Source organism: Agelaius tricolor, unplaced genomic scaffold (genome assembly GCF_023055355.1).
Source record: "Agelaius tricolor isolate 1412-34295 unplaced genomic scaffold, bAgeTri1.0.p SCAF_2, whole genome shotgun sequence".
Lineage (NCBI taxonomy): Eukaryota > Metazoa > Chordata > Aves > Passeriformes > Icteridae > Agelaius > Agelaius tricolor.
In genome coordinates this window covers 35,076,472-35,101,255 of record NW_027269262.1, presented here as the reverse complement: position 1 = coordinate 35,101,255, position 24,784 = coordinate 35,076,472, and the positions used below count along the sequence as shown (strand labels likewise).

The window sequence follows — 24,784 nt, the reverse complement described above, 5'->3', positions numbered from 1 at the left end:
CTTCACTGTGCCTGTGCTAGAATTAAATAAGCAAATAAGAGGTAGAACCGACAAATAAGGCCTTGGAGGACATTGATTTTTGTAGTATCTTTTCCCATACTGTGGGGAGATAGGGATTGTTGTTCAGTCACTCTTTCAGAATCAGCTCACATTTTGGTCTCCTCTAAGAATAATGGAGAAATCTATTTTGATTTCAACATCTGCTAGGCCAATGAATGGGAGATTTTCCATATCTGAGATATTTTAAAAAATGCAGATGTTTATGTGTCAAATTCTGCTTGTTATTCAGTTTACAACTGTTAGAATTGATAGGTTAAAAATCCTGATTCCTCTGTGGAAAATTCTCACCAAAGAAAGCATAAAAGGGAGGGAAGAATGAAATGCTGTTTTGTAAATATTCTTCTTTGGTTCTCTTATAATTTGCTACCTGGAATCTAATTTAAATATGTAAATACAGTAAAATGTAACTTTAATCATAATTATCAGTCACCGGGTCTGGATTGCATAGCACACAAAGCCTGACAAAGACCATTTTAAAGACAAAGTATCTAGCACTTCTCTAGCAGGTCTAATCCTTCATATCAGAGAAAGTGGAGGAGACTTGTTATTTTGATGAGGAGCATTTTTTATCAGGAGCAGTTCACAATGGAGAGGAAGACAGGCTTTCTCGCTTTCCCTGCATTTTTCTTCATTTCTTTTGTTTTCTTTAAAATTAAACCCTAGTAAACTTAATTTTTAAATGAAAAAAACCATTTTTCTAAAGAAAAATCTAAGTATAATTCAAAAGCTTTGAACTGAACTGTCATTTCTTTTTGAAAGAAAACAATGTAATGAATTTTACACAGATGTTTCAATTAACTTGAATAGATATTTCTTAAAGGGAAAACATCCCCTCCACATTCTACTGTTAGAAACAGACTTTGCTGTCACTAAAAGCTGTTTGCTGCAGAAAGGGATCTCTGCCCTGATCTTTGCTTCTGTGGCAAGAAGCTACAGAGGTGAGCCTTCTCCACTCCTAAATACATTGTCATTATTGAGGGTGTCTGTCGGATCGCATCCTTTTCTTTTTCATCCATTTGTGTTCAACCTGGGCACAAAAACATCTTTTCCCCACTTGTACCCCTTGTACAAGCAAGTGGACAGGAAAAGTGGAATGTTTCCAAGTAAAGATGTTGCTGCCCACCAGGGTCAAGTATCTTTTCTCTCAAAGTGCAGGAATGGGAAGGTGACCATGGGAAAAATTACCCGGTACACTTAGCAGGTGGTTGGTTAAAGGCAGCAGAAGAAATGACGGTTTCACACATCAGAGAATCGTTATGGAATGTATTGCCATTGGATTTTGGAGAGGCAGGAAGAGAAAAAATAATTCAAAGGGAGATTAAAACAAGTTCACTGGCAGCCTGTACAGCTATCATATGCTAAAGCGTAGAGACAATATCTGGCTCAAGAAGCCTCCACATTCCTGGTTTCCCCGCAAACCACTGAAAAGTATCTCTGTAATTGCCTCGCTCTGCTTCTCTTTCTCTAAACCTCTGCTGCAGGCCACTGTCAGAAGAGGCGTGTTGGGCTGGCTGGCCTCTGGCTGTGACCCACTGCAGCAGTTCTCGTGGCATTCGCTAAGGGGACGAGGCTATCGCGCCACTCACACCGGCCACGGAAGCTGACAAGATGCAGAAAGGAGTGCAAACGGAGCCCTAATTAATAGTGATGCAAGAGCAGCTCTGCAGGCACTGTGCCTCCCCAAGACATGACAACTCCCAGGACTGTTACAGGAGTGATAGGGGCTCTACTCCATCCCTGGAGCGTGGCTTGTTGCTTGATGCCATAGTTTAGTACTAAGTATGCAAGTGCATTTTCAACATAGCTGATGGCAGAATTTGCACTTCTAAGCTGTCTGGTGGATTTATATGCTTAAAGGATTATGAATTACTGCAAACCAGTACCATTTGCAATGTTTTGCTTTCTCTTTTACAGATAAAATTACTTGAGGGCATATTTGATTGTATATGTAGTTAGAATAGGGGTTTGCTCTGGTTATTTTACATTTTCATTACAGTAAGTTAATGCAGAGGCAGACCTCAATCTACAGATTCATGCTAAACTTCAACAGTATTACTTAACTGAGTAAAGTGAAGTATATGAGTAGGTAAAGAGGTAAAGAATTAAGCACAGACCTCAATAAACAGGCATCTTTAAGAATGGAACCACACCACAAATAAACAAATCTGGTAGGATATAAACCACACCTAATCCTGCATGAATGGCAGCAATTGTTTGTGCCTGAGCACTCACACACAACCAGATTTGAACAAACAATTTCTCTGATAGGAAGCAGAATCTATTGTACATATTATCATCCAAGTAAATATGAAAAGACTGCCAACTTTGCTTGAATACGCCACCTGATCTCACTGGGAGTTTGAAATATATGAAATGCATTTGCACAGAGCTGCTCATTCTGGTGCTGATCTAGGAGGTGCTTGTAGCACGTATCTTGCCATGGAGGTATGAATGAGGAAGGAGCACAATATGAGCCAGACCACAGAGACTGAGACCGGAGATATGGGAGAATGCACAGAGACCTCTGTTCCACCTGCATTCCAGAGAGACTCAGACCTCAGACCTTATCTCAGGAATCAGTTGTCCAGTACCAACACCAACCCTGTGTGAAACTTTGTACCACAAGGAGGTATAAAGTCCAAAGGAGGGACTTTCACTCTTCTCTAGTTTTCACATTAGAACTAGCACAGGACATGCCTGCCCAGGTGGAGTGAGCAGTGCGGTGGGCAGGATGTGCTCCGGTGTGTCCACCATGGGTTAAGAACAAATGAAATGGACAAGTACAGCTCACACACATTTCCAATTGTTTTGAACAATTGCATTTATTTTCACTAAGGAAAAACCCACCCAAAACCACACAGAAGAGAAGGAGCCCTTCTAGACTCCCAGTAAGACCTTCATTATGAAGGTTCATAATGAACCATCAGGGTTCATTAAGGACCAAGTTTTTCCAAGTTACTATTTGCTACCTTTTGGAAAAGCTATTATGTGGGACTAGTGAGACAATTCTCACACAACAAGCACAAGGGAATATTTTGTCTAATTGTGAGCAAGCAGAGCCATAGAGAAGCATGGCTGGTAGCTATACCAGCTTTCTTTTTGTATTCCCAGGTAAGACCATCACCACTTCATTTGGCTGCTCAGACCAGCTGTACCTCTTTCCTGACCTGCAGAAGCCTCTGCCCAGCAGGTTCTGATTTTGTTTATTTCAGGCTGACAGCTTTTCAGAGTATCTGTGTCTCTTCAGCAGCCATTCATGCAGCTCTGTAAACAATTGCAGCATAAATAAGTAATGAGTTGTTATAGAGAAGACAGACTCTTTTTGGAGATGCATAATAATAAGACAAAAGGCAATGGACACCAGTTGCAACAAGGGAAATCTCAACTAGATTTAGGAAAAAAAAAGTCTGCATGGTGAAGAGTCAAGCACAGGATCAGGTAGCCTAGAAAGGATGTAGAACCTTAATCCTTGGAGATATTCAAATGCTCATGGACAAGGCCCTAAACAACCTGCTCTATTTTTGGAGACAGTCCTGCTAAAGTTGGGTATTGGACTAGAGACCTCCAAAGGTTCCTAAGTGATTCTATAATGCTCTTTCTAAGTGATTCTGTAATGCCAGTAAATCTGCATCAAATAAATGCACTTTTGCAATTAATCACCAAAGGAGACATTCTCTTATTAAAAAGAAAAAAAAGTTAATGGAACAAGTTGATGTCCTTTATAGAGTACAGAAAAGGCCATACAATTAGAGTGAACACCATTTTTAATGAGGAGAAGGAATCCTATTAACACACAGCTGCAATTACAAAGCATAATGGTGTTCTTCTGAGTGCCCAGGGTAAGGCTGTGCTGTAGTTATTTAGGCATGGAGGCATAATATGGGTGCATGGAAATTGCACTATACATGCAGAAAGGGTTTTGATTACTTTTGTGAAAGTAGGCATTCTTTTGCACATGTTCCCACCCCCAACCTAATATCCATTTGCTGCAGACAGCAGCTTCATGCTTTTCGTCACTGAAGTAGCCAAAAAGTTTGGCCATTAGGTAGAGAAAGCACTTTAAACACAGTCTGTCCAGATTATTCATACTTGAAGAATGTAAAATCAGAAAAAATAGTAAAGCAGCAGAATGTGTAATTTTCCTTCAGGTGTAATTTTCCTTCAGTGGTTATATTTCAGATAGAGCTTGGTCACTGACTCCCTATCCATTGTGTCTGGTCAAAACTGATTTAGATTTCTTCATAAACTACTGTGACTAACTTCCCTTTCATGATCCTGCAGTACTACTACTACAGTTTTTACCTTTCATCCCTCCTCCCTCACCTGACACATCATCTCCATTTTTTTATCTAAAAGCTTTCAGAACAGAGTGACAAGCACTGGTTCAAACCATTCCAGCCCAGGGAAGGAGCAGGGAAGGTTGCAACCCCTGAGCAGAGTGTCTGCTCCCCATAGCAAAATCAGTGATGAGGAGGGAAATAAAGGAGAGATTTTCCATTGCTTTAAGAGGAATTTCTAGTTTGCTAGGAGCAGTCCCTGTTGATTAGATATAAAATGTAGATACTGAAAGACACTACATCCTAGTTCCAAAAACTGCAGGAGTTCTTAAGATGTAGAGTGCCACAAAAAGCAAGAACAAAAATCAAGGGTTTGTGCACAACTTACTTGCTAAATCTACAGCAACTGGGAGCACTGCCAGACCAAACTGCTCCAATGAAGAGAGGCATTTGCCACAACAAACATTCCACTCCACATCCTGGATCACACGGTTTTAAAAAGACATATTTGAGCAGCAAATAAAATGCAATGACGATATCAAATTTAACATCAGAGAGGAATCTTTTAGTGTCTGCCAGTCCTTTGAGTGTCAAATAGAGGGGGAAAAAATCAGAGAAGCTAAGACTCTGCTTTTTGCTTTCCACAGTTTATGATGAAATGACTTATTCAGAGGACAGATACTGTGAATATGTGAGCTGTGCTATGACCAGCTGGCCTATTTTGGATTTCAGCCTCAATACACAGATGGAAAGTATGTTTCTAGATTGCATGATTTCTTTCTCAAATCTGCTTTTTTTTTTTTTAATCAGCAATTACTGAGGTTACAGAGAAAGTGTGGCAGTTCCTTTGAAGCTTAAAGAGAGTTCAAAGATCATTCAAACACCATTTTCTGAATATTTTTCTGGAGTCTTGCACATTTTTTGTAACCCCACTGCTGAAATCTCAAACAGGTAACAGAAATTATATGTTGTTTCACAGTTTGCCCTATGGAAAAGGCATGAAAAAAAGTCAAACGATTTGACAGAGAAATATGAAAGCTACCATGTGTATTTGCTGTCTCTGTCAACATGAGCTGCATTCAGTTTGGGCATGAGTCTTTCATTATCAACACCTCAAGGAATATAAGGAACTGGAGGAAATAGAAAGTAGGACCGTTCTAGGTGCCTTGCAGCACTGCTAGAGTCAAGTTGTCAAAAGCAATCTCCCTTCCTTTGCAAGAGCAATTTGCATACAAAACTGCAGAGGCTGAATCAGTCCTCTCTTCTTGCTTAGAATGCTGCAAGGCAACATTTCTGGATTAACTTCCATTAATCATTCCTGCATCTCAGCTTTTTTCTTTCTTTTAAATCCATGCACAAAACCCCACAAACTGACTCGGACTGATGTCTCATTTCAGATTACAATTGCTATATCAATGCCCTATTTAGGACCAGTATATTTTTCTTTGATGTTTACAGGGACATATTATCAAGTAGGTCTAGTCCTTCCATAATGTACATAACTAAACCACAACTAAACCAGTATCCTTTATGTGATGGGAAAAGTAAAGGTTCCAGGCATACCCATACAGCCACATTTCTACTCTCCTTCCATCTACAGCTGAAAACTATGAAGCTTCTTAAAACCTGGAAACACAGCTTCCTAAAGCCAAAGCACTATCTTTCCTAGGAGCCCTCTGCAAATCCCAAAGGTGACAACTGTCCCATAATCTGCATGTGAAGGGATCTGAAGCTCAAGATTTTATGTTTTCCCTGCTTAGGGAAGTCAAAGAGACAGCTCAGATCTCAGCAAATGAAGTCTAAATCTGGTTATAAATAATTGCTTCTGTAACCACTTTGTTACAGTGGACAGGTAACAGTTATTAAAGCAGGATTTTATTCCAAAACCTGAAGGTGTACTAAAGGCAGTTACTTACTGGTGAAACAAGCACATAAATACCATGATTTTATTTTAGAAGGAGAAAAAATCCCCAGCAACTCCCGGACTTCCCCCATTCCCCCTCTTGCCACAAGCAAAGCTCTTTACAGCCATAGTATTTTTATTCACCCATAAACAAATCAGTGGTTTAGCTCTCTTCTTGTACTGACAGGAAATGGTCTTCTGTGACCTGGAAAACTCAGCAAGTTTCTGAGCAGAAACAACAGTATTTCTGGGTTGATTTCTTTACTTATTCTTTAAGAGAAGCTTACAAATGTATTTTTGCTGAAGACCTTGGCACTCTCTTCAAGAAAAAAACACACATGGTAAAAATCATATTTTTGGGAACCATGAAATCATCTCTATTTAGCTTCATAATAAACCATTTTCTCTTTCTTTACAGATTGACTGTAAGACAAAGAAACCTTGTGTGAGTAAACCTGTGCAGGAATGTTTTGCTATGCACCCTGTTCGTGTACTTTCACTGATCTATTACTGAGCAAAGTTAGCAACTGACCTGGAGAAAACAACAAAAAAACCCCACAATGCCATACGATTGAAAATATATTCTTTATGTGCTCCACAATAATGTGTTGCAATATTCCCAAAATGGCAGCTTTGGACAGCTCTCTATGGAGGGGAAGATAATATAGTCATAGCCAAAAAAAACCAAATATATTTGATTAAGTCATATACCAAAGTACCTTTCCTGTTCAATCAGATTCAACTCTGTTGAAATAATATGACAGAATTTTTGCCTCATGTAGATGCAAACAGGCGGTGTTCCAGATATCTCCACTGAGAATATCATTTTAAAACTAGGCAAATGAACAAAAAGAAAAGCCTCTTGAATAGTTTTAATTTTTTAGAATTTGTCAAGGCTGCTTACTGCTAGGCTATTCTCCCTGCAGCACTGTTTTGTTGGACAGAGAGCCCAAGTCCCCTGGTTTCTTCAAGCCTTGTGCCTTGTAAGCATTATGACCTTAGAATGGGCAACAATACACAATTATTTGAAACGTCAGAACAAAACAAAACAATTGACATCTAGAGTATCAGGTATCAATTTCTCAAAGCAAGCCATTTGTAACTAAACCTTATAAGAGAAAGGTCAGAGGAAAATTATCTTTTACAGCATACAATGTGAGGAATTTTTCTTTAATTCATTCAGCTTTGTAATTCAAATATTCTTTAATTCATTTCAGAAGAGTTAAGAGAGCCCTACTATGAAGAGGAACAGTTTCTCTGAAGAGTAACTCTTCCATCAGATTCTTTTCCCCACATTATCTTAGGGACATATCTGTTCATTTTTATACTTTTAATTATTTTTAAGCTTCTCAGCAAAACATTTAGGAGTGCTAGAGGTATAATACTCTAATGATTTTTCCTAAAGTTAATCCAGTAATCCTAACATTTTGAGGAGTATTAGAAGTCAAGGTAGACTGAGACAGGTTATATTTTCCTTATGAATCTTCAGCATATCTGCCTTAAAGCTTTGAGTCATCAATAAGCAAGAGAGCCCATTAATGGGCAGGACCCTATTTCTGAGTCCCCTTTGGTCAGGTACATAGAGGAGCACCGCAGCATGTAAGAAAAATGAATAGATTCTCCTGGTTTCCAATACCTGTGTCAGTAGGTATTTGTGGTATTTCCCTTCCTAAGACTCAAGTAGCAAGGAAGGATTTGAGTCAGTGTGTAATATTCATCCCAGGTCTGCAGTCTCCTGTGGACTTATAAGTAAGGTTAAATAAATGGAAATAAAAAGAGAAAAGGGACAAAGAAATTAAGCCAAAAGCACAAGACATACATTTCATACTGATGAAAGAGTGATTTGTGTCTGCTTTCATCTCTGTATAAGGTGCTTAGGAGCTGTGGTAAGTCACTGGGAAAGTCTTCAATATCAACTCTACCATTTCTCCATCCATGAAAAATAAAACTATTAGCGACATTTTAGTCTATTAGTCCTGCTGTCATCATACTGTAAATTAACCTGGAAATGATATGAACAGAGGTGGGCTTTTTTTTCCTGTGAAATAAATTTTAAAATACTTTAAAATATTCACTTTCCAGGTAGTTCTTTCATTTCTGGTAATTCAAACACGACAAAAACCTGACAACCAGCACTTGCAGAGTGCTTGAGCCTTAGAGCCTTAGAGCCCAGTAGGCTGGAAGACCCCCCTAGAATGTTCTGTGTGCATCACAGAACACTGTGTACAAGCCAGATCGTGCTCCCAAGGGCTCCTTTTTGACTCTCACACCCACATGTCCCCATCCTCAGGCCGACGTGCTCCCAAGGGGCCGATCCCTTTCCCTGGCAGGGATACTCCAGCCCTGGAGCCGGCTGTCCCGTGCCAGTCAGAAGGTGGCACCATGGAGATGAGGATGTCCCCGGGCAGCTGGGCTCCTCCCCTCCTGGTTGGTGCCAGAGCAAATCAGTTACACGGTAATTTTCCTGTAGGATCATACAACACTAATCCTGGTTGCTGGTTGGATGCATTGTCAGCATGAAGGCTTCTCTCATCACGAAACAAAAGGAGGAAAATATGCTGTCACTGTATGCCTTTCAGTACTGGGTGTCCAAAATGAGTGACTTCATTCTCCATCATGTTGAGAACAAAAGTTGAAGAGATAAAAAAAAAAAAAAAGAGCATAGAGAAGGTAGAAACCAGGTCAGGTTAGTAAGAACAACCATAAAAAATAGTTTAAGTACATACAGTTAAAATTAGAAATGCCTATGTGAGATATGAGTAATATCTTGTATTTTCTGTGAACTATCAGTGCAAAGCAGATGATCAAAAAAGTTTCAGTCTGGTTGCTGGAGAATAATTAATGAAATGGGTAAATGAGACTGAGAACAGCAGCATGTTTCATTTCTTGTGTCTTTTTTTTTTCTTTTCTCTTCACAGCTGCAAGCCAATGGCTAACAGATCTGAGATAAAGACTGAAACAGGTTACTAGAGCAGGTTTGACAGAATATATTTGGTAGTTTTCAGATCAGCTATGCCAAAAAGCATCCACTCTGGACTACTCTGGGTCAGTTGGCTGTCACAAAAAGATTTATTATTAATTTTGAGAACCCAAAGAAGAGAGGGAAATGCCAGAAACTTAAAAATACAAATTCCTCATTTAATTTCTGAAGGAAGAAGGTGGTGGTAGCATGGTAGAAATCACAGACTTACCTTTGCTTCTGTTTTCAGAATAAAAATCTCATTCAAAAAGAAAAAGAAGGAAATGTGTTATCTTAGTGGTTAAGTAATTAATATTAATTTTGTAGGTAGAATGATGAGTTGTGCTAAGAACAGATCTGCAGTAAATATCTCTTGGACCGCTTAGTATTCAATATTTTTATTAGAGATATAGAAGATGAAATGGAGAGCCTGCAAAGTTAAAAAACATGCAACACAAAGCTGGGAATTACTTCAAAAATGGAGAAATGCAGGCTTGGAATACAAACAATCTTGACAAAATGGAGGAACACCTAGAAAAAAAGACTGGCTGCAGTTCATTTAGAACAACCACAAGTATTTATATTGATTGGGAAGAAAAAGGGCATAAAAAATGGAGGGAGAATACCTGGCTAAGCAGGGGTTTGCAGAAATGGATCTGGGTATTATAGGAAATCACCAGTTGAATTATGTGTTTAAAAGGTAATGCTGGTCTGAAAATGGCAAATCATAAAAAGATAGCTAAGAAGAAAAATTAAAATAATTGAACCTTTTGAGAGATTAAACATATTTAGCTATGGTTGAAAATGGATAGCAGTGGGGGTCTTCCAACTGAGAATGTGTGAACATATTTATTCTTAAAAGAAAACTCAAATAACAAGAGAAATATTAAACAAACCAGGCCAAAATAGGATAAATGTATGATAGCAATTGTTAAGGGAATTTAACCAATGGCAATTTCATTCTAATGCTGTATATCAGAGGTTAATATCTGAGTAAAGATAGTTAAATTGGCTTTTTATTATTGAATTATAATCACTTGAGCAATTATAAAAACAGGTGTTGCTGATTGAAATAAATTATTCCTTCACCTGATCACTATACAGCTGATAAGAACTCAAGATTGCTGCACAAGTACTCTTTTATTTGTGCTGAAGCCTTCTTCAAAGGTGTTTATTAAGCCAAGATGCTCTGGAAAGAAACTCCACTGAAGGACAAGGACAAAGATTAAAATCTTCTAAGAAAGAGTGTGCAGGCTGTGGTGTCTGCAGATCTTGATTTGATCATTAAGTAGCCTTGATACTTAGTTGACTGTTGAAAATAAGTGTTTTCAATGTGTCTACAAGAATTTTCTCAGGCTTCTAGAGAAGCCTATCATTTAATCTTAAATCCTTCAGTCTATGAAGTTTGCAAGAGTACAGTGTAATACTATGTTTAATGCCTCAGCTAAACACAAGGTAAAGTAGTAGATAGTATGTATTTGGTTTAGCCTTAGCAATAAGATGCCTGGAAAAACACCAGGGGGTTCAGCAGAAATATTTTCCACCAGCAGCTGGAAAATAAGCTTGCCTGCAAACCCAGTGGATATAGCTGCTGCTCTAAAATGAAATACCAGTACATTGTATGAAGCAGCAGGCATTATGTGAAATACTTTAATGGGATTGATGTAATTCTATATGGGTTATAATAAGTAAAATGCCTACTTTGAGATGGTTTATCTGCCATGTAATGGGTGCCCATTCTGATTTTCTCTTTGACAGAACATTCCCTGAACTTTTTTCTAAACTGGGGTGATTTGAAATTTTAATGTGGACTCTCAATCATTCTTTCTCATTGATCATTCCTCCATCCAACACAAAGTTTCACATATTTGTCTCACTATTGTAAGCAGTGTTATATCTCATGTTAGGCATCATTGACTCAGCAGGCTGTGTATTCTAAGTAAACTCATCTTTATATACTTCTGTGAAAGTCCAGTTTCCTCATTAATGCAGAAATCCTGTACTTTCTGTGGCATAAGCATGCGTGGAAGTCAGCAGTTTGATTCACTGTGTTGTGAAATTGAGATAAATACAGTATTTTGAGGTACTTAGACTTTTCAGCCTCTAAAATATAAGTCTAATTTTCACTCTGGCAAAATTTCCTTCCTATTTGATCCAATTAGTTTGCAGATGGAACAGCTGTCCCAGCTTCATCAAGTACAGAATTCATAATAGGGTTTGTACAAGTTTTTACAGGAAGTCAAATGCAGAGTTATAGTTGTGGTGCTTTTATTGTGTTGTTTCATTCTGCCTTTGCTCACTGTTGTTTGAGCAGTAGGACCTGAACATTTGCTCCAACTAAGGCTGTCATGGAGACAGTGCTAAGTTAGAGCTTAGCAAATGGTCTTAGCACAGTCTGTCTGTCCAGCTGCTTTGCCTTTTGTCACTGACAGAAAAACTTTCTCCAGAGGCTACCGTAAATTCCTTTCTGAGTTGATGATCCATGTTGCGCAAAGAAGATTTATGCTTTTGGTACAAGCCAAAATATTCACTGCCAGATGAAAAAGAATAAGACAGCCTCTACAGCAAAGTCTTTCCTCTGTTGAGAATTGCTCTGGGGCCTGTGTGTCATGAAGGGACCTTCCTGGTGGGTTTCTGAATTTCCTCTAACCCCACCTGTGCAAAGAGGCTCCCAGGAAGATGTAGGCAGCTACACACAGGTCTCCTAGAGAATCTTTTCCCAGTCCCCAAACAGCAGTGGAATCATTAATGATAAGTATTACTAGACTTACAAAGAATAAACCTCCTAAAAGCAAAGCTGGCTGGTCTTGTGATGAGAAACACAAAATATGCAGGGAACAAAAATGTAGAAATAATTGACTGATATCAGCAAAACAATTGATGCTGTTTCACGACAACTTCATCAAAACCTGCAACTGCAGCACTGGCATGCAGAATAAAAACTCTTTCTGAAAATCCAAGAAAATACATTTAAGGGCTTTTAATTCAACCAGCAAAAACTGTGCTTTAGATAAGTCTTTAAAGCATCAATAACTTCAAGAAGAATATAAACAAATCATTAATAGCAGATACAATTTAGAACAGCTTCCAAAAGTAGCGAAATTATGCAATTTATAAGTGCAGTCAGTGTCTTAGTTACCTCAGAAAGGTTAAGATTTTTTCAAAGGCACTGACTTCTACAGATCATTTCTGGAAATCACTTTTAGCATAGTATACTGTGTATACACTATTTTTGATAGCTAAAAAATTTGAGCTGCTCTGGTTGCCTGGATGAAATTGTAAGTTTCTCTGTGATACCTGATTTAACATATATCATCAAGTAAAGTTTTTGGGTAAAATTACTCTATTGAATTCCTTTCATGCATTTCTCTTTAATCCAGTGAATTGGCTAGTAAAAATAAAACAACATGAACATCAATCTGAATCACATATTCATTGAAATATTTTGATTATCAAACAATTTCAATTATGTATCTCAAGGTTGAAAAAAGACAACTGCAATATCTGTGTGGAATTAGGGAAATCTGTCTCTACTTTTCAGAAAGGAAGAAAATGTCATTTCTGATACTACTCTGGCTAAAAATGAGAGAAGCTGAATAACAAAAGATGTGTTGAACCTTCAGAGAAATGTGGTGGTTTCCAGGCCACAATCTTTGAACCTCAAGCTGTCTATGAGGATGAAGGACTTGCTCAGACTATCTTTGCTGGTTGATGTTTATTGCTACAATTTGATAAGATTACTTTTGATTTAATAAGATGCAGTTTCAGGCAGATTCTGTGACCACCAATCTTTACCTCAGAATGTTCTAGCAGTGGGGTCCCAGCAGATGGCACATATCATCATCTTTCCATAGGACCCCTTCCATCTGGCCCCTTCCAGTGAATGGCTGACTTTTCCAGGTTCCGCTGCTTTATGTTAGTTCCCAAGAAGAATTGCCTGAGCTAGAAAAGTCAATAAGAGTTTTTCAGCTTAAAACCATTTTATTTTATTATTGTTATTTTTATATCTTTAGATACAAAAATAGTCAGTGAAGTATTAAACTATTTTAAAAATTGAAAAGCCAGAGTACACTCTTTCATGAAAGAAAATTTTTGATGATTCAGGCCATGTAACAAACTACAGGTGACTTCTAAATTCTCTATTCTGTAAACAGTATCACATGTGGAAAAAAGCAAACTTTGGCCATATCAGAGACTTAGATGTCCAATTCCAAAGTGTGGAAGAAAGCAAGAACACTAAATCAGATGACTCTTGCAAATGGATACTAATGCTTCAGTGGGGAACTTCTCTTTAAATAAGTTTTGTTCTTCTCAGTTCTTAGTTTTGAGGAAATTAAAGATGCCTCCTTCATATTTGGGCCTTGTAACTGTAGCTGAAATCATTGTACTATCTGAAGTACTATTGCAAGAGGGACATCTGTGTTTTTAAGAGCTAGTTAATGGGACAAAAGGCAACTACTTTTGGAGCTACACATTTCCTCACATATCCCCTTAATGCCACAACACAACATCCAGAATTCTTATTTGCTATTATATTTATAGAGAGTGATTCTCATCCCACAAAAATTTGCATGTCATGTTTGGTTAGGGATAGTCTGAAGTTCCTTTTGTGGCCATGGTTTCCAGGGCCAGCTGTCCAAAGCTACAGCCTGAGTCACGGCAATCTGCATGGGTAAAATGCAAAAAATCCAGAAAAAGAATATTTAAATTTCAGGGCTGGCCTGTGATCACTGAGCTACCAGACTTTTCTCCATATGAATATATGACTTTAGAAAAAAATCCCATCATAGTAAAACTCACATTTTGTTTGGTGTCCACTTAGGGAAGTTATTCAGCTTTATAAGCACCATTTAAAACAATCTAAAAAAAATTCCTCAAAACAACTGGTTTCGTAACTTCTTGATGTTTCAATTTATTAAAGTGAGGATAAATATGGTATTATAATCATTACCAAGCATGGTATACCATAAATATGGTATCGTAATCATTACCAAGCATATCTTTCATAACAAATCACAGACATTTTTCTAATATTTGGAGCAGCTTATCTGTCAGAGCTCTGAGTGTACCAATAGGCCTCAATGGCGCTGTCCAGCCTGGCCTGAAACTTTCATCAGCATCCTCAGCCCATGGGCTAAAGAGCTCCATCTAAACTCAAGCCCTGTTCTTCATTCCTTCCACAGGCACAGCTGACTCCAGGATAGACCCTGGACCATGCTGCAGCCTTGTTTCTGGTTGTGTCTCCTGCATAGATGTGGTTCAGGTTTTGCTGTACATGTGCCTGTCCATGAACCTGTTATCAGCACTCTGCTCAGCCAGGCCAGGCACTGCAGGACTGCACTGTGCTCACTACAGGGGGCCACCATCACCCTCGCATTTTGCCTTTTCCTCCCTTGTGGTGCAGCCTTGCTCTTTTGCATTTCTTTTTGAAGGGAGAAGGGCTTTCCCTGCCAGGCCAAACCCTGGTGAGCGGCCCTGCCCTGTGTATGCCTCTTGCCTTCAGGGCTCCTCAGCAACCTGGGTGCCAGCAGCAGCCCCAGACCAGCCCTGCACACCCTGGGTCCCGGTTCTGGCCAGGAGAGAGCCCATTTTTGCAGGAAGGGGCATGGCTAAGACCTGGAGGTTGTTCTGTGCCACCTGATTACCAGAGGTGGGAAGGAGGGAGTCTCTTCTGGTTGAGTAAGCATGGCAGAAGGAGCGCTGGGCTGCTGCCGGTTCTGAGTTGGGGAGAGCAGCTGGGTAGGCCCAGTTCTGAGCCAGAAGGAGAGTTTGGGTGGCACCAGTGGTCAGGTCGGGCTCTTCAGGGAGCATTTGGCATGTGAATCACTCTCTTCTGTACACTTTAGTTACTAATACTGGTACTAGCTATCCCTTTTCTTATCTCATTGCTATTTCCTGTAAACTTCTCTTACCTCAAGTAATCTGTTTCTATCTGATCTTCACCTTTTGTGCCTCTAATTCCCCTCTCCAGCCTGATGCAGAGGGGAGAGGGAAGGGGACAAAAAAAGTAACACATGGTTGGGAGAGTCTCAGTGGGAGCACTAAACTGGAGATTAGCATTCCTAAACCACAACACCCTTCCTGGACACTGTGGGATGGGAGCTCAGACAGGGGCTGAAGGGCCCAGGCAGGTTCTGGGGTGCCAGGGCCTGGGGCAGGGGTGTGCTGGGAACCCTCCAGGACACCAATGGCCCTGCCAATTATGCATCTCCATGACAAGGGTTTTGGTTCCTGTGCAGGACAACTTTGGCTGTCCAAAGTCTGCTGCCAATGTAAATGTGAGACAATATAACTATTTTTCTCATCCATGAGAACCAGCCACAGCACTTAATGGCCATACCTGTGTCCTGCCTTGTAGGTTTCTACAACTGTTTTCCCATTTTAGCCTAAAGTGTTTTCAGTTAGCAGATAACAGCAGGATGGAGACCATGACATTGCAGGGGAAAAGTAACCAAACTGTTCACTTTTGATATCATTCTCTGTGGCTGCTGTTAATCAGTGGAAAAAGAGCAGAGTAATTGGGGTTGATGGACTGCAGATACAGGAAAAGGACATATTCAGGATACATACATTGTTTTTCCACTGTGTTTTATCACCAGACTGCTTCATTACACAGCCAAACTTAGCTGTCACTATCAGAATTAATGATGGTGATGTAATTTGAAACATACAAATATTTTAAATTTGATTGATCAATAGTAGTATTGTCTGGTTAAGAGATGCATTGTAAAAAAAAATGCCACATGGAGCTTTTGTTTCCCAAGAGAATTAAATTCTTTTAGTAGCTATATATACTCCAAAATATAGTTTTCAGCTCTTTTTCTTAAGGAAAGTATTTGAATTACTAATATTTTTATTTTAAATTTGACAATATATAATGTGTACATTTACAAAAAATACAAATACAAATATTAGGAATTACAAATATTAGGCAATTACAAATGCAAATTTTAAGTCTTTTGCCATGATCCAGTTACACACAAGCTCACCTTTTTCTCTGCCAGGGGACCCATATCTCCATCACTCTTGGAAAGTGCCAATATCCAGAAGCTTCACGGAACATGCTGCAATTCTGAACTTAGAGCTAGTTATTAGCTGCAGTCTTTTCCCCTCACAGCTTTATCAACACAGTGCAATACACACCATGATAACTTACGATTGCTGAGGGCTAATTAAAAGGCACTGATATTTCTAGTGACAGACTAGATTAGTTTCTCCTTTTCCTATCAATAGATTATTTTTGCGAGAGGCAGGAATATGACCATGATAGGTAGATATCATACCCTTTCTTGTTAAAAAACTTTACATCTTACTTATTTCTCAGCAAAGGATTTCTCAGTAAAAAGCCTCTCATTTGTAAAATAGCAAGCAATGCATTACATTTGCCTCACAGGGAGAAAAGGTGCAGAGCTATTTATTCTGCTGATTTGAGTCATATTATAACTGAGTATGATAGGGCTGGGCTCTAATTTTTTTTTAAACAATGAGCAATGGATTAGAGGCTTGCTTAGCTATCCTTCATTCATTAACACTGTAACTGTCGAATGCTCTGTGCTTAACAGAATCCGATAATTGCAGATAGCATTAGTTCTGCATCTTTGGAGAACAGCCAGCACAGATTCTAATGAAATAAGCCGACCATGCATCGGGGGATTTAGGAAGTACTGCTATGCTGCCTACAATGACATTTTATTACTGATTAAATAATCTCTGAATCTGACTGTTCTGCAGGATTTTGCAACCTTACAGTAGCTAGATTCAAATACTTTATGAAAAAAGAATAATGCGATTCTCAGTGGGTCTAATCTTTCATAAATAGAGTCAAGTTGTTCAAAACCAGAAGCTCATTAGCTAGCTCATTGCAAATTGTATTAATGCTGGAATCAAGCTGTATACGCAAAGAGTTTTTGAAAGCTTGCCTCTAAAGTAAATACATTCAGGCATATGCACTTTGGAAATTAGTATATTCATTCAGTAATAGGAACAATGTTTCATGTTTGTGCTTCATAGTGGGTTGATTTTTTTGAAGGTTTCTGATTGGAATTTTAGGCTGGAATCTTGGCTTTTTGAAAGACTCATCCTCCCTATAAGCGTCACTTCTATTATATCTCTAAAGCACCACAGCAACCACAGCATTTCTGCTCTTTGTCCAAAGTTTTACACTGTATGTCCAAATCAGGCAGCTCAATCCTTTAAGAGAGGATGCCACAGTCAGAGACTTTTCTGTAAAACAACAGAGATTGTAGCACTGTTCTACAGAGCCTATAGCAGGCCACCATCCATCCATCCAGCTACTGCAGATGCCTCCACTCAAGAAATGCAGTTCTATAAATCAATAGTAAGAAAAGAACTGCAGAAAAATGTACGATGTCAGTATCACTAAATAAATTAATTGTTCACATAAATTTTATTCATGCAGTTTAAAAATCAGTCTTGCTATCATATGGACTCATGCACTGCTGTGCTCAAGAAGTATCAGATGTTTTCAACAGCATAGCTCTCAAGAACAACAACATATATTTTACTCCAGGGGAAATACAGTCCATGGTATTAGTGTTACATTTCAATTTACTAACAATTCCTTTGACTTCCATGAGACCTGTCATTTTGAAAGTGTCTCCGTAAGACCAGGAACTGTGATGAAAGGCCTAGTGTGCACATGGGGTAAAATGTTCAGAGTTTCTTGCAAATAAACTGGCACAGGACTTGGCAGATCATATTCTTTGACTTTTAAAATAAATTCTTGTATATACTTGAATGCTATATTTGTCCTGGTTTGGGACAGATTTTGGGAGGAAACCGAGGACAACACTGTTTTAGGGATGCAGTGAAAAAAGTTGAGTTTTAGTGACCCTGACTGATTTGTAAGTCTCGATGCAGATGAAATGCAATCTATCATCAGGAAACACAGCATTATTTAAAATGTTTGGGAGGAATTTTACTGTATTCACTGCAGACTCCTTCTTAACCATAACTACAACTTTCTGGGACCTCTTGTCATATTTATGGTTCATACCATGAGTGAATATGGTTTGTATTTAACAGTTATGATGAATTGTTTTTATGCATCAGAGCAAAACTTGATATTTTATAGTTGCTTTGAATTTGAACTATGAAATATTCATTACATTTTCACAACAAAAACTTCTTCCAACAAATCACTCAGTTCATTTTGTATACTAATTTTATGTAGGTCTAGAATACAAATTCTGTGCAGAAGCAGGAGCATTACCACAACAGGCAGCTGGTTACCAAATATTTGGAATCGTGAGTATTTGAAGAAATAATGTGACTTCAATTATTTTTTCTTTGTAGGCTGGGGTGGAGTCAATTCTTTGTTTGGGAAACACTGCTCAGGCTCCATAAGTCAGCAGTATTTTTGTAAGCAGAAAATCCACACTCCCTTCTCTGATGTGTGTCACTCTCTGTGTGTCTATGGAAGGCTGATACAACCCACATTACCAGTTTTAACTGATAATATTTGGCCAGGAGGTCGAGGGAGGTGTTTTTGACCCTCTACTCTGCCCTTATGAGACCCCGCCTGGAGTCCTGCATCCACCTCCAGGGTCCTCATCCCAGGAAAGATGTGGACCTGTTGGACCAGGTCCAGAGGAGGGGGCCAAAAAGGTTCACAGGGCTGGAGCACCTGTCCTGTGAAGACAGGATGAGAGTTGGGGTTGTTCAGCCTGTCGAAGAGGCTCCAGGGAGACCTCAGTGGGGCCTGACAGTACTTAGGTCACTTAGAAAAGGAGGAAGAGTATCTTTTTATGTTAGCAGATAGTAATAGGACAAGAGGAACAGTTTTTAAACTAAAAGAGGAGATACTTCAGCTAGGTGATAGGAAGAAATTCTTTGCTTATAGGGTGGTGAGGCACTGGAACATCTTGTCCAAATAAATTGTGGATGCCCCAACCCTGGAAGTGTTCAAGGCTAGGTTGAACAGGGCCCTGAACATACCTGCCCAGGGATTCTGATTTGGAACTCTATAATCTTTAAAGTCCCTTCCAACCCAAGCCATTTTATGATTCTATGAATCTGTGATATCAGTTTCAGATCTATTTAAAATACAGATTTGTTTTACCATACCTGGACATCTGTGGTTTAACTTCTATGCACTTATTTTTCATAGCAAGATGAATCATCATAGAACATAGTCTCATATGAAAATATGATTAAATGGTTTACATGGTTTTATACCATGAAAATCCAGAAATCTTTGAAAATCCAGAATTGAACACTTTAATGCTTGACTCAAAAATTGATAGGAACCTGCTTTTTCCATATCCATCCAACCTAGGTTAGCAATGCTGGAGTGAGAGGGAATATTATACTGAATGTACCTGTTTCAGATTTTGACCACTGGTCATGGCCAGCCTAGACAAAGGATCAAGGGAGTCATCCATATTCCCAGCAGCAGGCCACCACTTTAAGTTTAACCATTGGCTTCAGTGTCTGGAGAGGAAATGCAGAATGCCTATACTAAGTTTGTTGCAATTCAATCACCAGACTTTTGTTGTCATTGAGCATGATGATAACTGAAGTCATAGTGACTGACTGTGTATATTTTATAGGTAGCAGTGCTTTAGGAATTTTGAAGCTTTGGTCAAGGTTCCTCACCAGAAACTGGTGTGGATCAGTGACTGATGCACTATCATTGCTACCATTCTGGAATCTGGTTCAACGATAATATTTATGATTTGTGTAAGACAACAGTTACAGCTCCTAGACACCATTCTTTAAGAGGACTCGTATTTCATATTAAGTAAATTTTCTAAATTTTATTAATAACATTTTTTCTACATTTTAAGTCAGATAGTGAAAGATAAAATCATATGTTTGAATTCAAAATGAAGCCAGTGTCAGTTTCCCTTCCAAAGCAAATTTCATTTAATTTTAAAGAATTTTCTAAATTAAATCTAGGCAAATATTGTAATGAAAGTAATTTTCATTAACAATCTGAACTTTCTAGAAAATTATCATAATCAAACCAATCTATTTCAACATTTTCTTTAGACTTTTGCCTGGTATGGTTTGGAAATTCTAAGTGGGTAAATTGTTCCAATCCTCTTAAAATCTGTACAATTTCTTAAAATGTTATCATGACTTTTGAAAATATGCTTATGAAAAATTTCTTTGCTATGATGAATAAAATGTACCTTGAAATGCATTTTTTCTTGATTTTTAATTATGTGATATCTTTTTTTAAAATCAATCCAAATGTGAGGAGTTTGAGAACTTTTTTAGCATAGAACTCTAACTTCTCTCCAAAGTCCTTCTCTAGTCCTTCTATATTCTGTGGGTATATAATGAATATAAACAAAGTAAAATTTTTTAAAAAAATTAATTGTAAACCAAAATACAATCATTTATGTGATGCAAATGTTTTAAAGTCTGAATTTTCAAGTTATTTAAATAACTGTGCAAAAATCAGGCTATGTGTTTAATAGGTAATGCTGAAGAGAGACCCTGACCAACATGCTTGTAAGCAAATCCTTAAAATATCAACATTAGTATCAGATCCAGACAAATAAGTGATTTGAGCCACAAGATGCCAGAAGAAGAGAGAAATGGAGAGTTGCCACTGTGCACTGAAAAGGCAAAGGAATTGCTAAGAAAAATAAATAAAAGTTTGTTAACTGAGCCAATAAAATAAGGGGAAGAGGTTACATAAAAGAAATTCAACTAATTCTGAAGCATAAGCACAGAGATTAAACTGGAATTCCATCATTAGACAATAGAATATGCAAGACCGCAAACCTTAATCTTTGCTGTTTCTTCAGTATAAACAAATCTGCTGGTTGCTAGCATTATTGCTGAAAACAGATCTCATCAAATTGTACACAGAGAATAATTTCATCTTTTGGAAATAAAGCTATTATTTCACTGTACCTCTTTGTCCAGGAAACCTAAATTTAAGTCTAGATTGAAAACAGTCAAAGACACAGTTTCTTATTATGTAGTCAACAACCTGAAGGCACTGCTTTCTCTAAAGGCTTAAATAAAAGAAAAAAAAAGAAAAAGAGTAAAGGGAAAGGGGTCCAGAAGGCAGGATCTAATGTAATTTAAAACTGGAATTACATCAGCAGTTTCAAACAGATGGCAGAATGTAGAGATAAATGTGTTAGCTCTTTTAGCTTATTTGGTCTCTCCATTGTTTGCATCATTAAAACATGCAATAGTTTACAATTTAAAAATATACTGTGTATTAGACACTGGAAAAATGGACATGTACCTACTGAGTGGAAGAAGGTAGGATTGAATTAATTTGCCATACTTTAATGTACAGTATCTGGGATGCTTTAGGCAAGTCTGCAAAGAGGTTTCCTAGGAAATGAGATGAACAAAAATATAATGACCTTGAAATTATAACCCCAAATGTCCCAAGTATTTAGCAACCTAGCTCAGAAGTGGTAATTACATAAAAAATACAAAAGATCCTTAATTGCTTCAGTTATAGTGTATCTAGGCAGGTCAGTTACTGTACACAGCTGCAAAAAATGGTACGTGATTAATAGGGGGCTGCTTATGATAGCACTAACTAGCTAGTGTGCAGTGCAAAACACTCATTTCTTTTCCAATTAAAGGAAAAAAATCTGGTTTTGATTAGGCTCTTCAGAAGGTCTAAGTCTGTAGCAGCAAAATACTCCACTCTCACACTGTTAAATGTTTTAGTCAAGGACTAAGCAGTATATATTCATGAAAAAGAGAAAGGTTTATATAAAATATTGGGGTGAAAATGCTGCAAATATCAAAATAAGACACTTCAGACCATTTTGGTTATTCTAGTTCATTGGCTACAAAACTACAGGGTAAACCACTTCAAATAAATGAGTGATACAGGTGTGTCTCCAGAGCTGGAACCAGGCATCAGCCTTTCCTGTGATTCATTAAACTGCAGTTAATCATTCTTTCCACATAGCTCTAAATTCATTCCATCAAAGTTTGAAGAAGGAGGCATTAAAAAATCACATAAAAGGACTTGCAACACTTCCACATGGTATTTAGGTTCCAAGAGGTCCAGGAGAAACACTGAATTATATGGAGAGCTCTCCGGATTTGTGAGCATCTCATGACTGACCCATCAACAGGTTGAGAAAAATGTGTGGTCCTGATCTTTGGAGCATTGCTTCAGGAACCTGCCCTGCAGATGAGTCATTACAATGGTCCCTGCTCAGACCAGAGTGTGCACATACTGGAAGTATGACTTGGTCCACTGGGATTCCAGAGCTTGGCTGTGCTCTGGTCATGCTTTTATAGACTATGGTGTGCTCTAGGAATGGCTCCATGAACATTTGGGGAGGGGAAGGGACCAGGAATCAGGGGACGGGGTACAAATGGCACTCATCAGAGGGGATGAAATTCATAGAATTTGTGGGTTTCCTCATCTCTAAGGAGTGGTAGAAAAGTTAGCACTGGTAAGCCAGCATTCATTCCTGGGGGCTAACACTCAACACTTCAAAGGGGTGGGTAGAGAAGTTTGCTCAGGCATTTATTAGACTCACCTTGCAGGTCTCTCCATATCCTGGCAAACTTGATTCGTGTGTCTGAAGTCACCACAGCTGCTAGACAGTGATGATTTTTTTAGGCAGCAAAAGCTGAAGGTCCAGAAAATGAAACAACAGATGAAACATCAAATACATATTGTTGTGGAAAATGGGCTTTTGAAATTGTTCTCCAAATCTTGGTCACACTCATAGCTTTTTTTCTCTTCTCTTGAGAAAAAAGTTAACAGCTACTTTTCTGGTTTCTGCTGAGCATACATGTGTGTCTTCACTCAGTGAATTTAAATCCTGCCTAATCTATAGTTTTCAGAGAAAGCAACAGACAGACTTAAAAGCCCTTAAAACAACTGCATTATTCCCTGGCAGAGGAGTAGATTTACAAACAAAACAGAATCCTTTTGTGCCGTGATTTGAACATTAAATTATTCTGCATATTGAGCATGATCAGAAGCTGTAGCCTTAGATCAAGCACTGTGAAAATAAATCTGTGAAGAAATTTTCAGAAATAAATACAGACCTGCATTCTGCTTTGCTTTTCACTGGGATCATGGCAAGTGATAAAGGGAGATTTGGGATGCAGAGAAGTAAGGCAGATTTAGGTACTCTCTCCTGGGAGAAATCCTGAATTATCTTACCAGGGAATCCCTCCTGAATTCTCACTGAAGCCATCTGTGGCAAGCTCCTTCCTCTGCCCTTAAAAGTCAGAGCTTGCCTAGCTCTGTGGCCACCTGGCTCTGGTCTAGGTTCACTTTGCACCCTCATCTTTTTTCTGTGCAAGTCTTAGAGAAGAGAACAAGCTAAACTCTCCAGCAGATTTTGAATTTGGTACTCTATAATCTTATCTTCGGCATCTCACAAAACAGACAAAAAAGATCATTCAGAGAAAGCAGAATTTCCTACAATCAAGTCAAAGTTACACTGAGTAGTCTAGTTTCTTTAAAGGGTCTGATTTTGCAAGTTCAGATTGTGTGTGAATAATGATTTGCAAGTGATGTTTTTCTATATTATTCCTACTAAAGATTTCCACTCACCAGATCAAAAATAAAATTTTCATTTTCTAGAACTGAAATGCAGAGCAGAGTGGGTATCCCCCCAAGAGAAATTTGCACAAAAACAATATTAACTGCAAGGCAGGTCAAATGTTCACTGACACATCTTGACAATGCCCCTTTTCTTTACATTGACTCTATTTGATTAAACTGATTGAAATGCATTTCATACTTGTGCTTTGTCAGTCTATATTTTGGGCTTCATGAACAAAATGATACTAGATTGACTTACCCAGATACTTCACAAAGCTTGTCATGTTGAATTAATTAATGTTGCTTGTATAGCATGAGAATATGGAGATTCATCTTTGCAACTCTGTATTTGCTTTACCACCAAATAAGGGGATGATGAAACATTACCTTGCTAGTTAACAGACATTTTAAATGTCTTCATTTCTTTAGAAACCTACAATGGAAATATTACGATAATTGTTGCACACATTATGTAACACTAGTTACATAAACCCAGAAATAATAGAGTAGTAACCAAGAGTAGTAGTGAATAAAACTAACTATGCTTTCTCCTTTTTTCCTTCCTTTTGGGTAATGGGTGGTGCAGAAACATACATAAAAATGCTCTTCAGAAACCTTAACATAAATAATTTTGCTAAATCTCCAAAGTCTTAGTAGGATTTTCTGTGCTGCAGTCTTGTAACATTGATAGTGAAGTCAGTAGAATGGTATTAACTGCATTTAGAATACAGTAGTGATTCCTCCATCTCATTTATGGTATTCATTTAGGATTTTTTATGGTATCCAGACCTCTCACTGTGAAATATTATGCCTTATTAATGCTGCAGTCTACTTTAGTGCATTTCTTTTTGCACTAGATAAAACAAGTAAGCAGTGTAAAATGTGAAAAATATCAATGAGTTTTACAAATGCAATTAGAACCAATGATGTGAACACATTGTATTTTTAGAGAGAACATGAACAAAACATTTGAAAATGTGATTGTCATTCAGATGTGAGATGGTTGAGTACAATATTCTGTCCAGAAGCTGCTATTACTTGGTTTTTTCAAAAACCCCTTT

At 38.2% G+C, this 24,784-nt stretch overlaps 1 long non-coding RNA gene across 1 annotated transcript; it reads right to left on the bottom strand.

The window, feature by feature from the left end:
- Positions 1-2,863: 2,863 nt before the first annotated feature.
- On the bottom strand, positions 2,864-16,651 carry LOC139604727 (uncharacterized). The gene is made up of 3 exons (XR_011684080.1): positions 16,189-16,651; positions 12,995-13,141; positions 2,864-8,849 (listed from the first exon to the last, which is right to left on the bottom strand). It is a non-coding gene; the product is annotated as an uncharacterized lncRNA (long non-coding RNA).
- Positions 16,652-24,784: the final 8,133 nt, after the last annotated feature.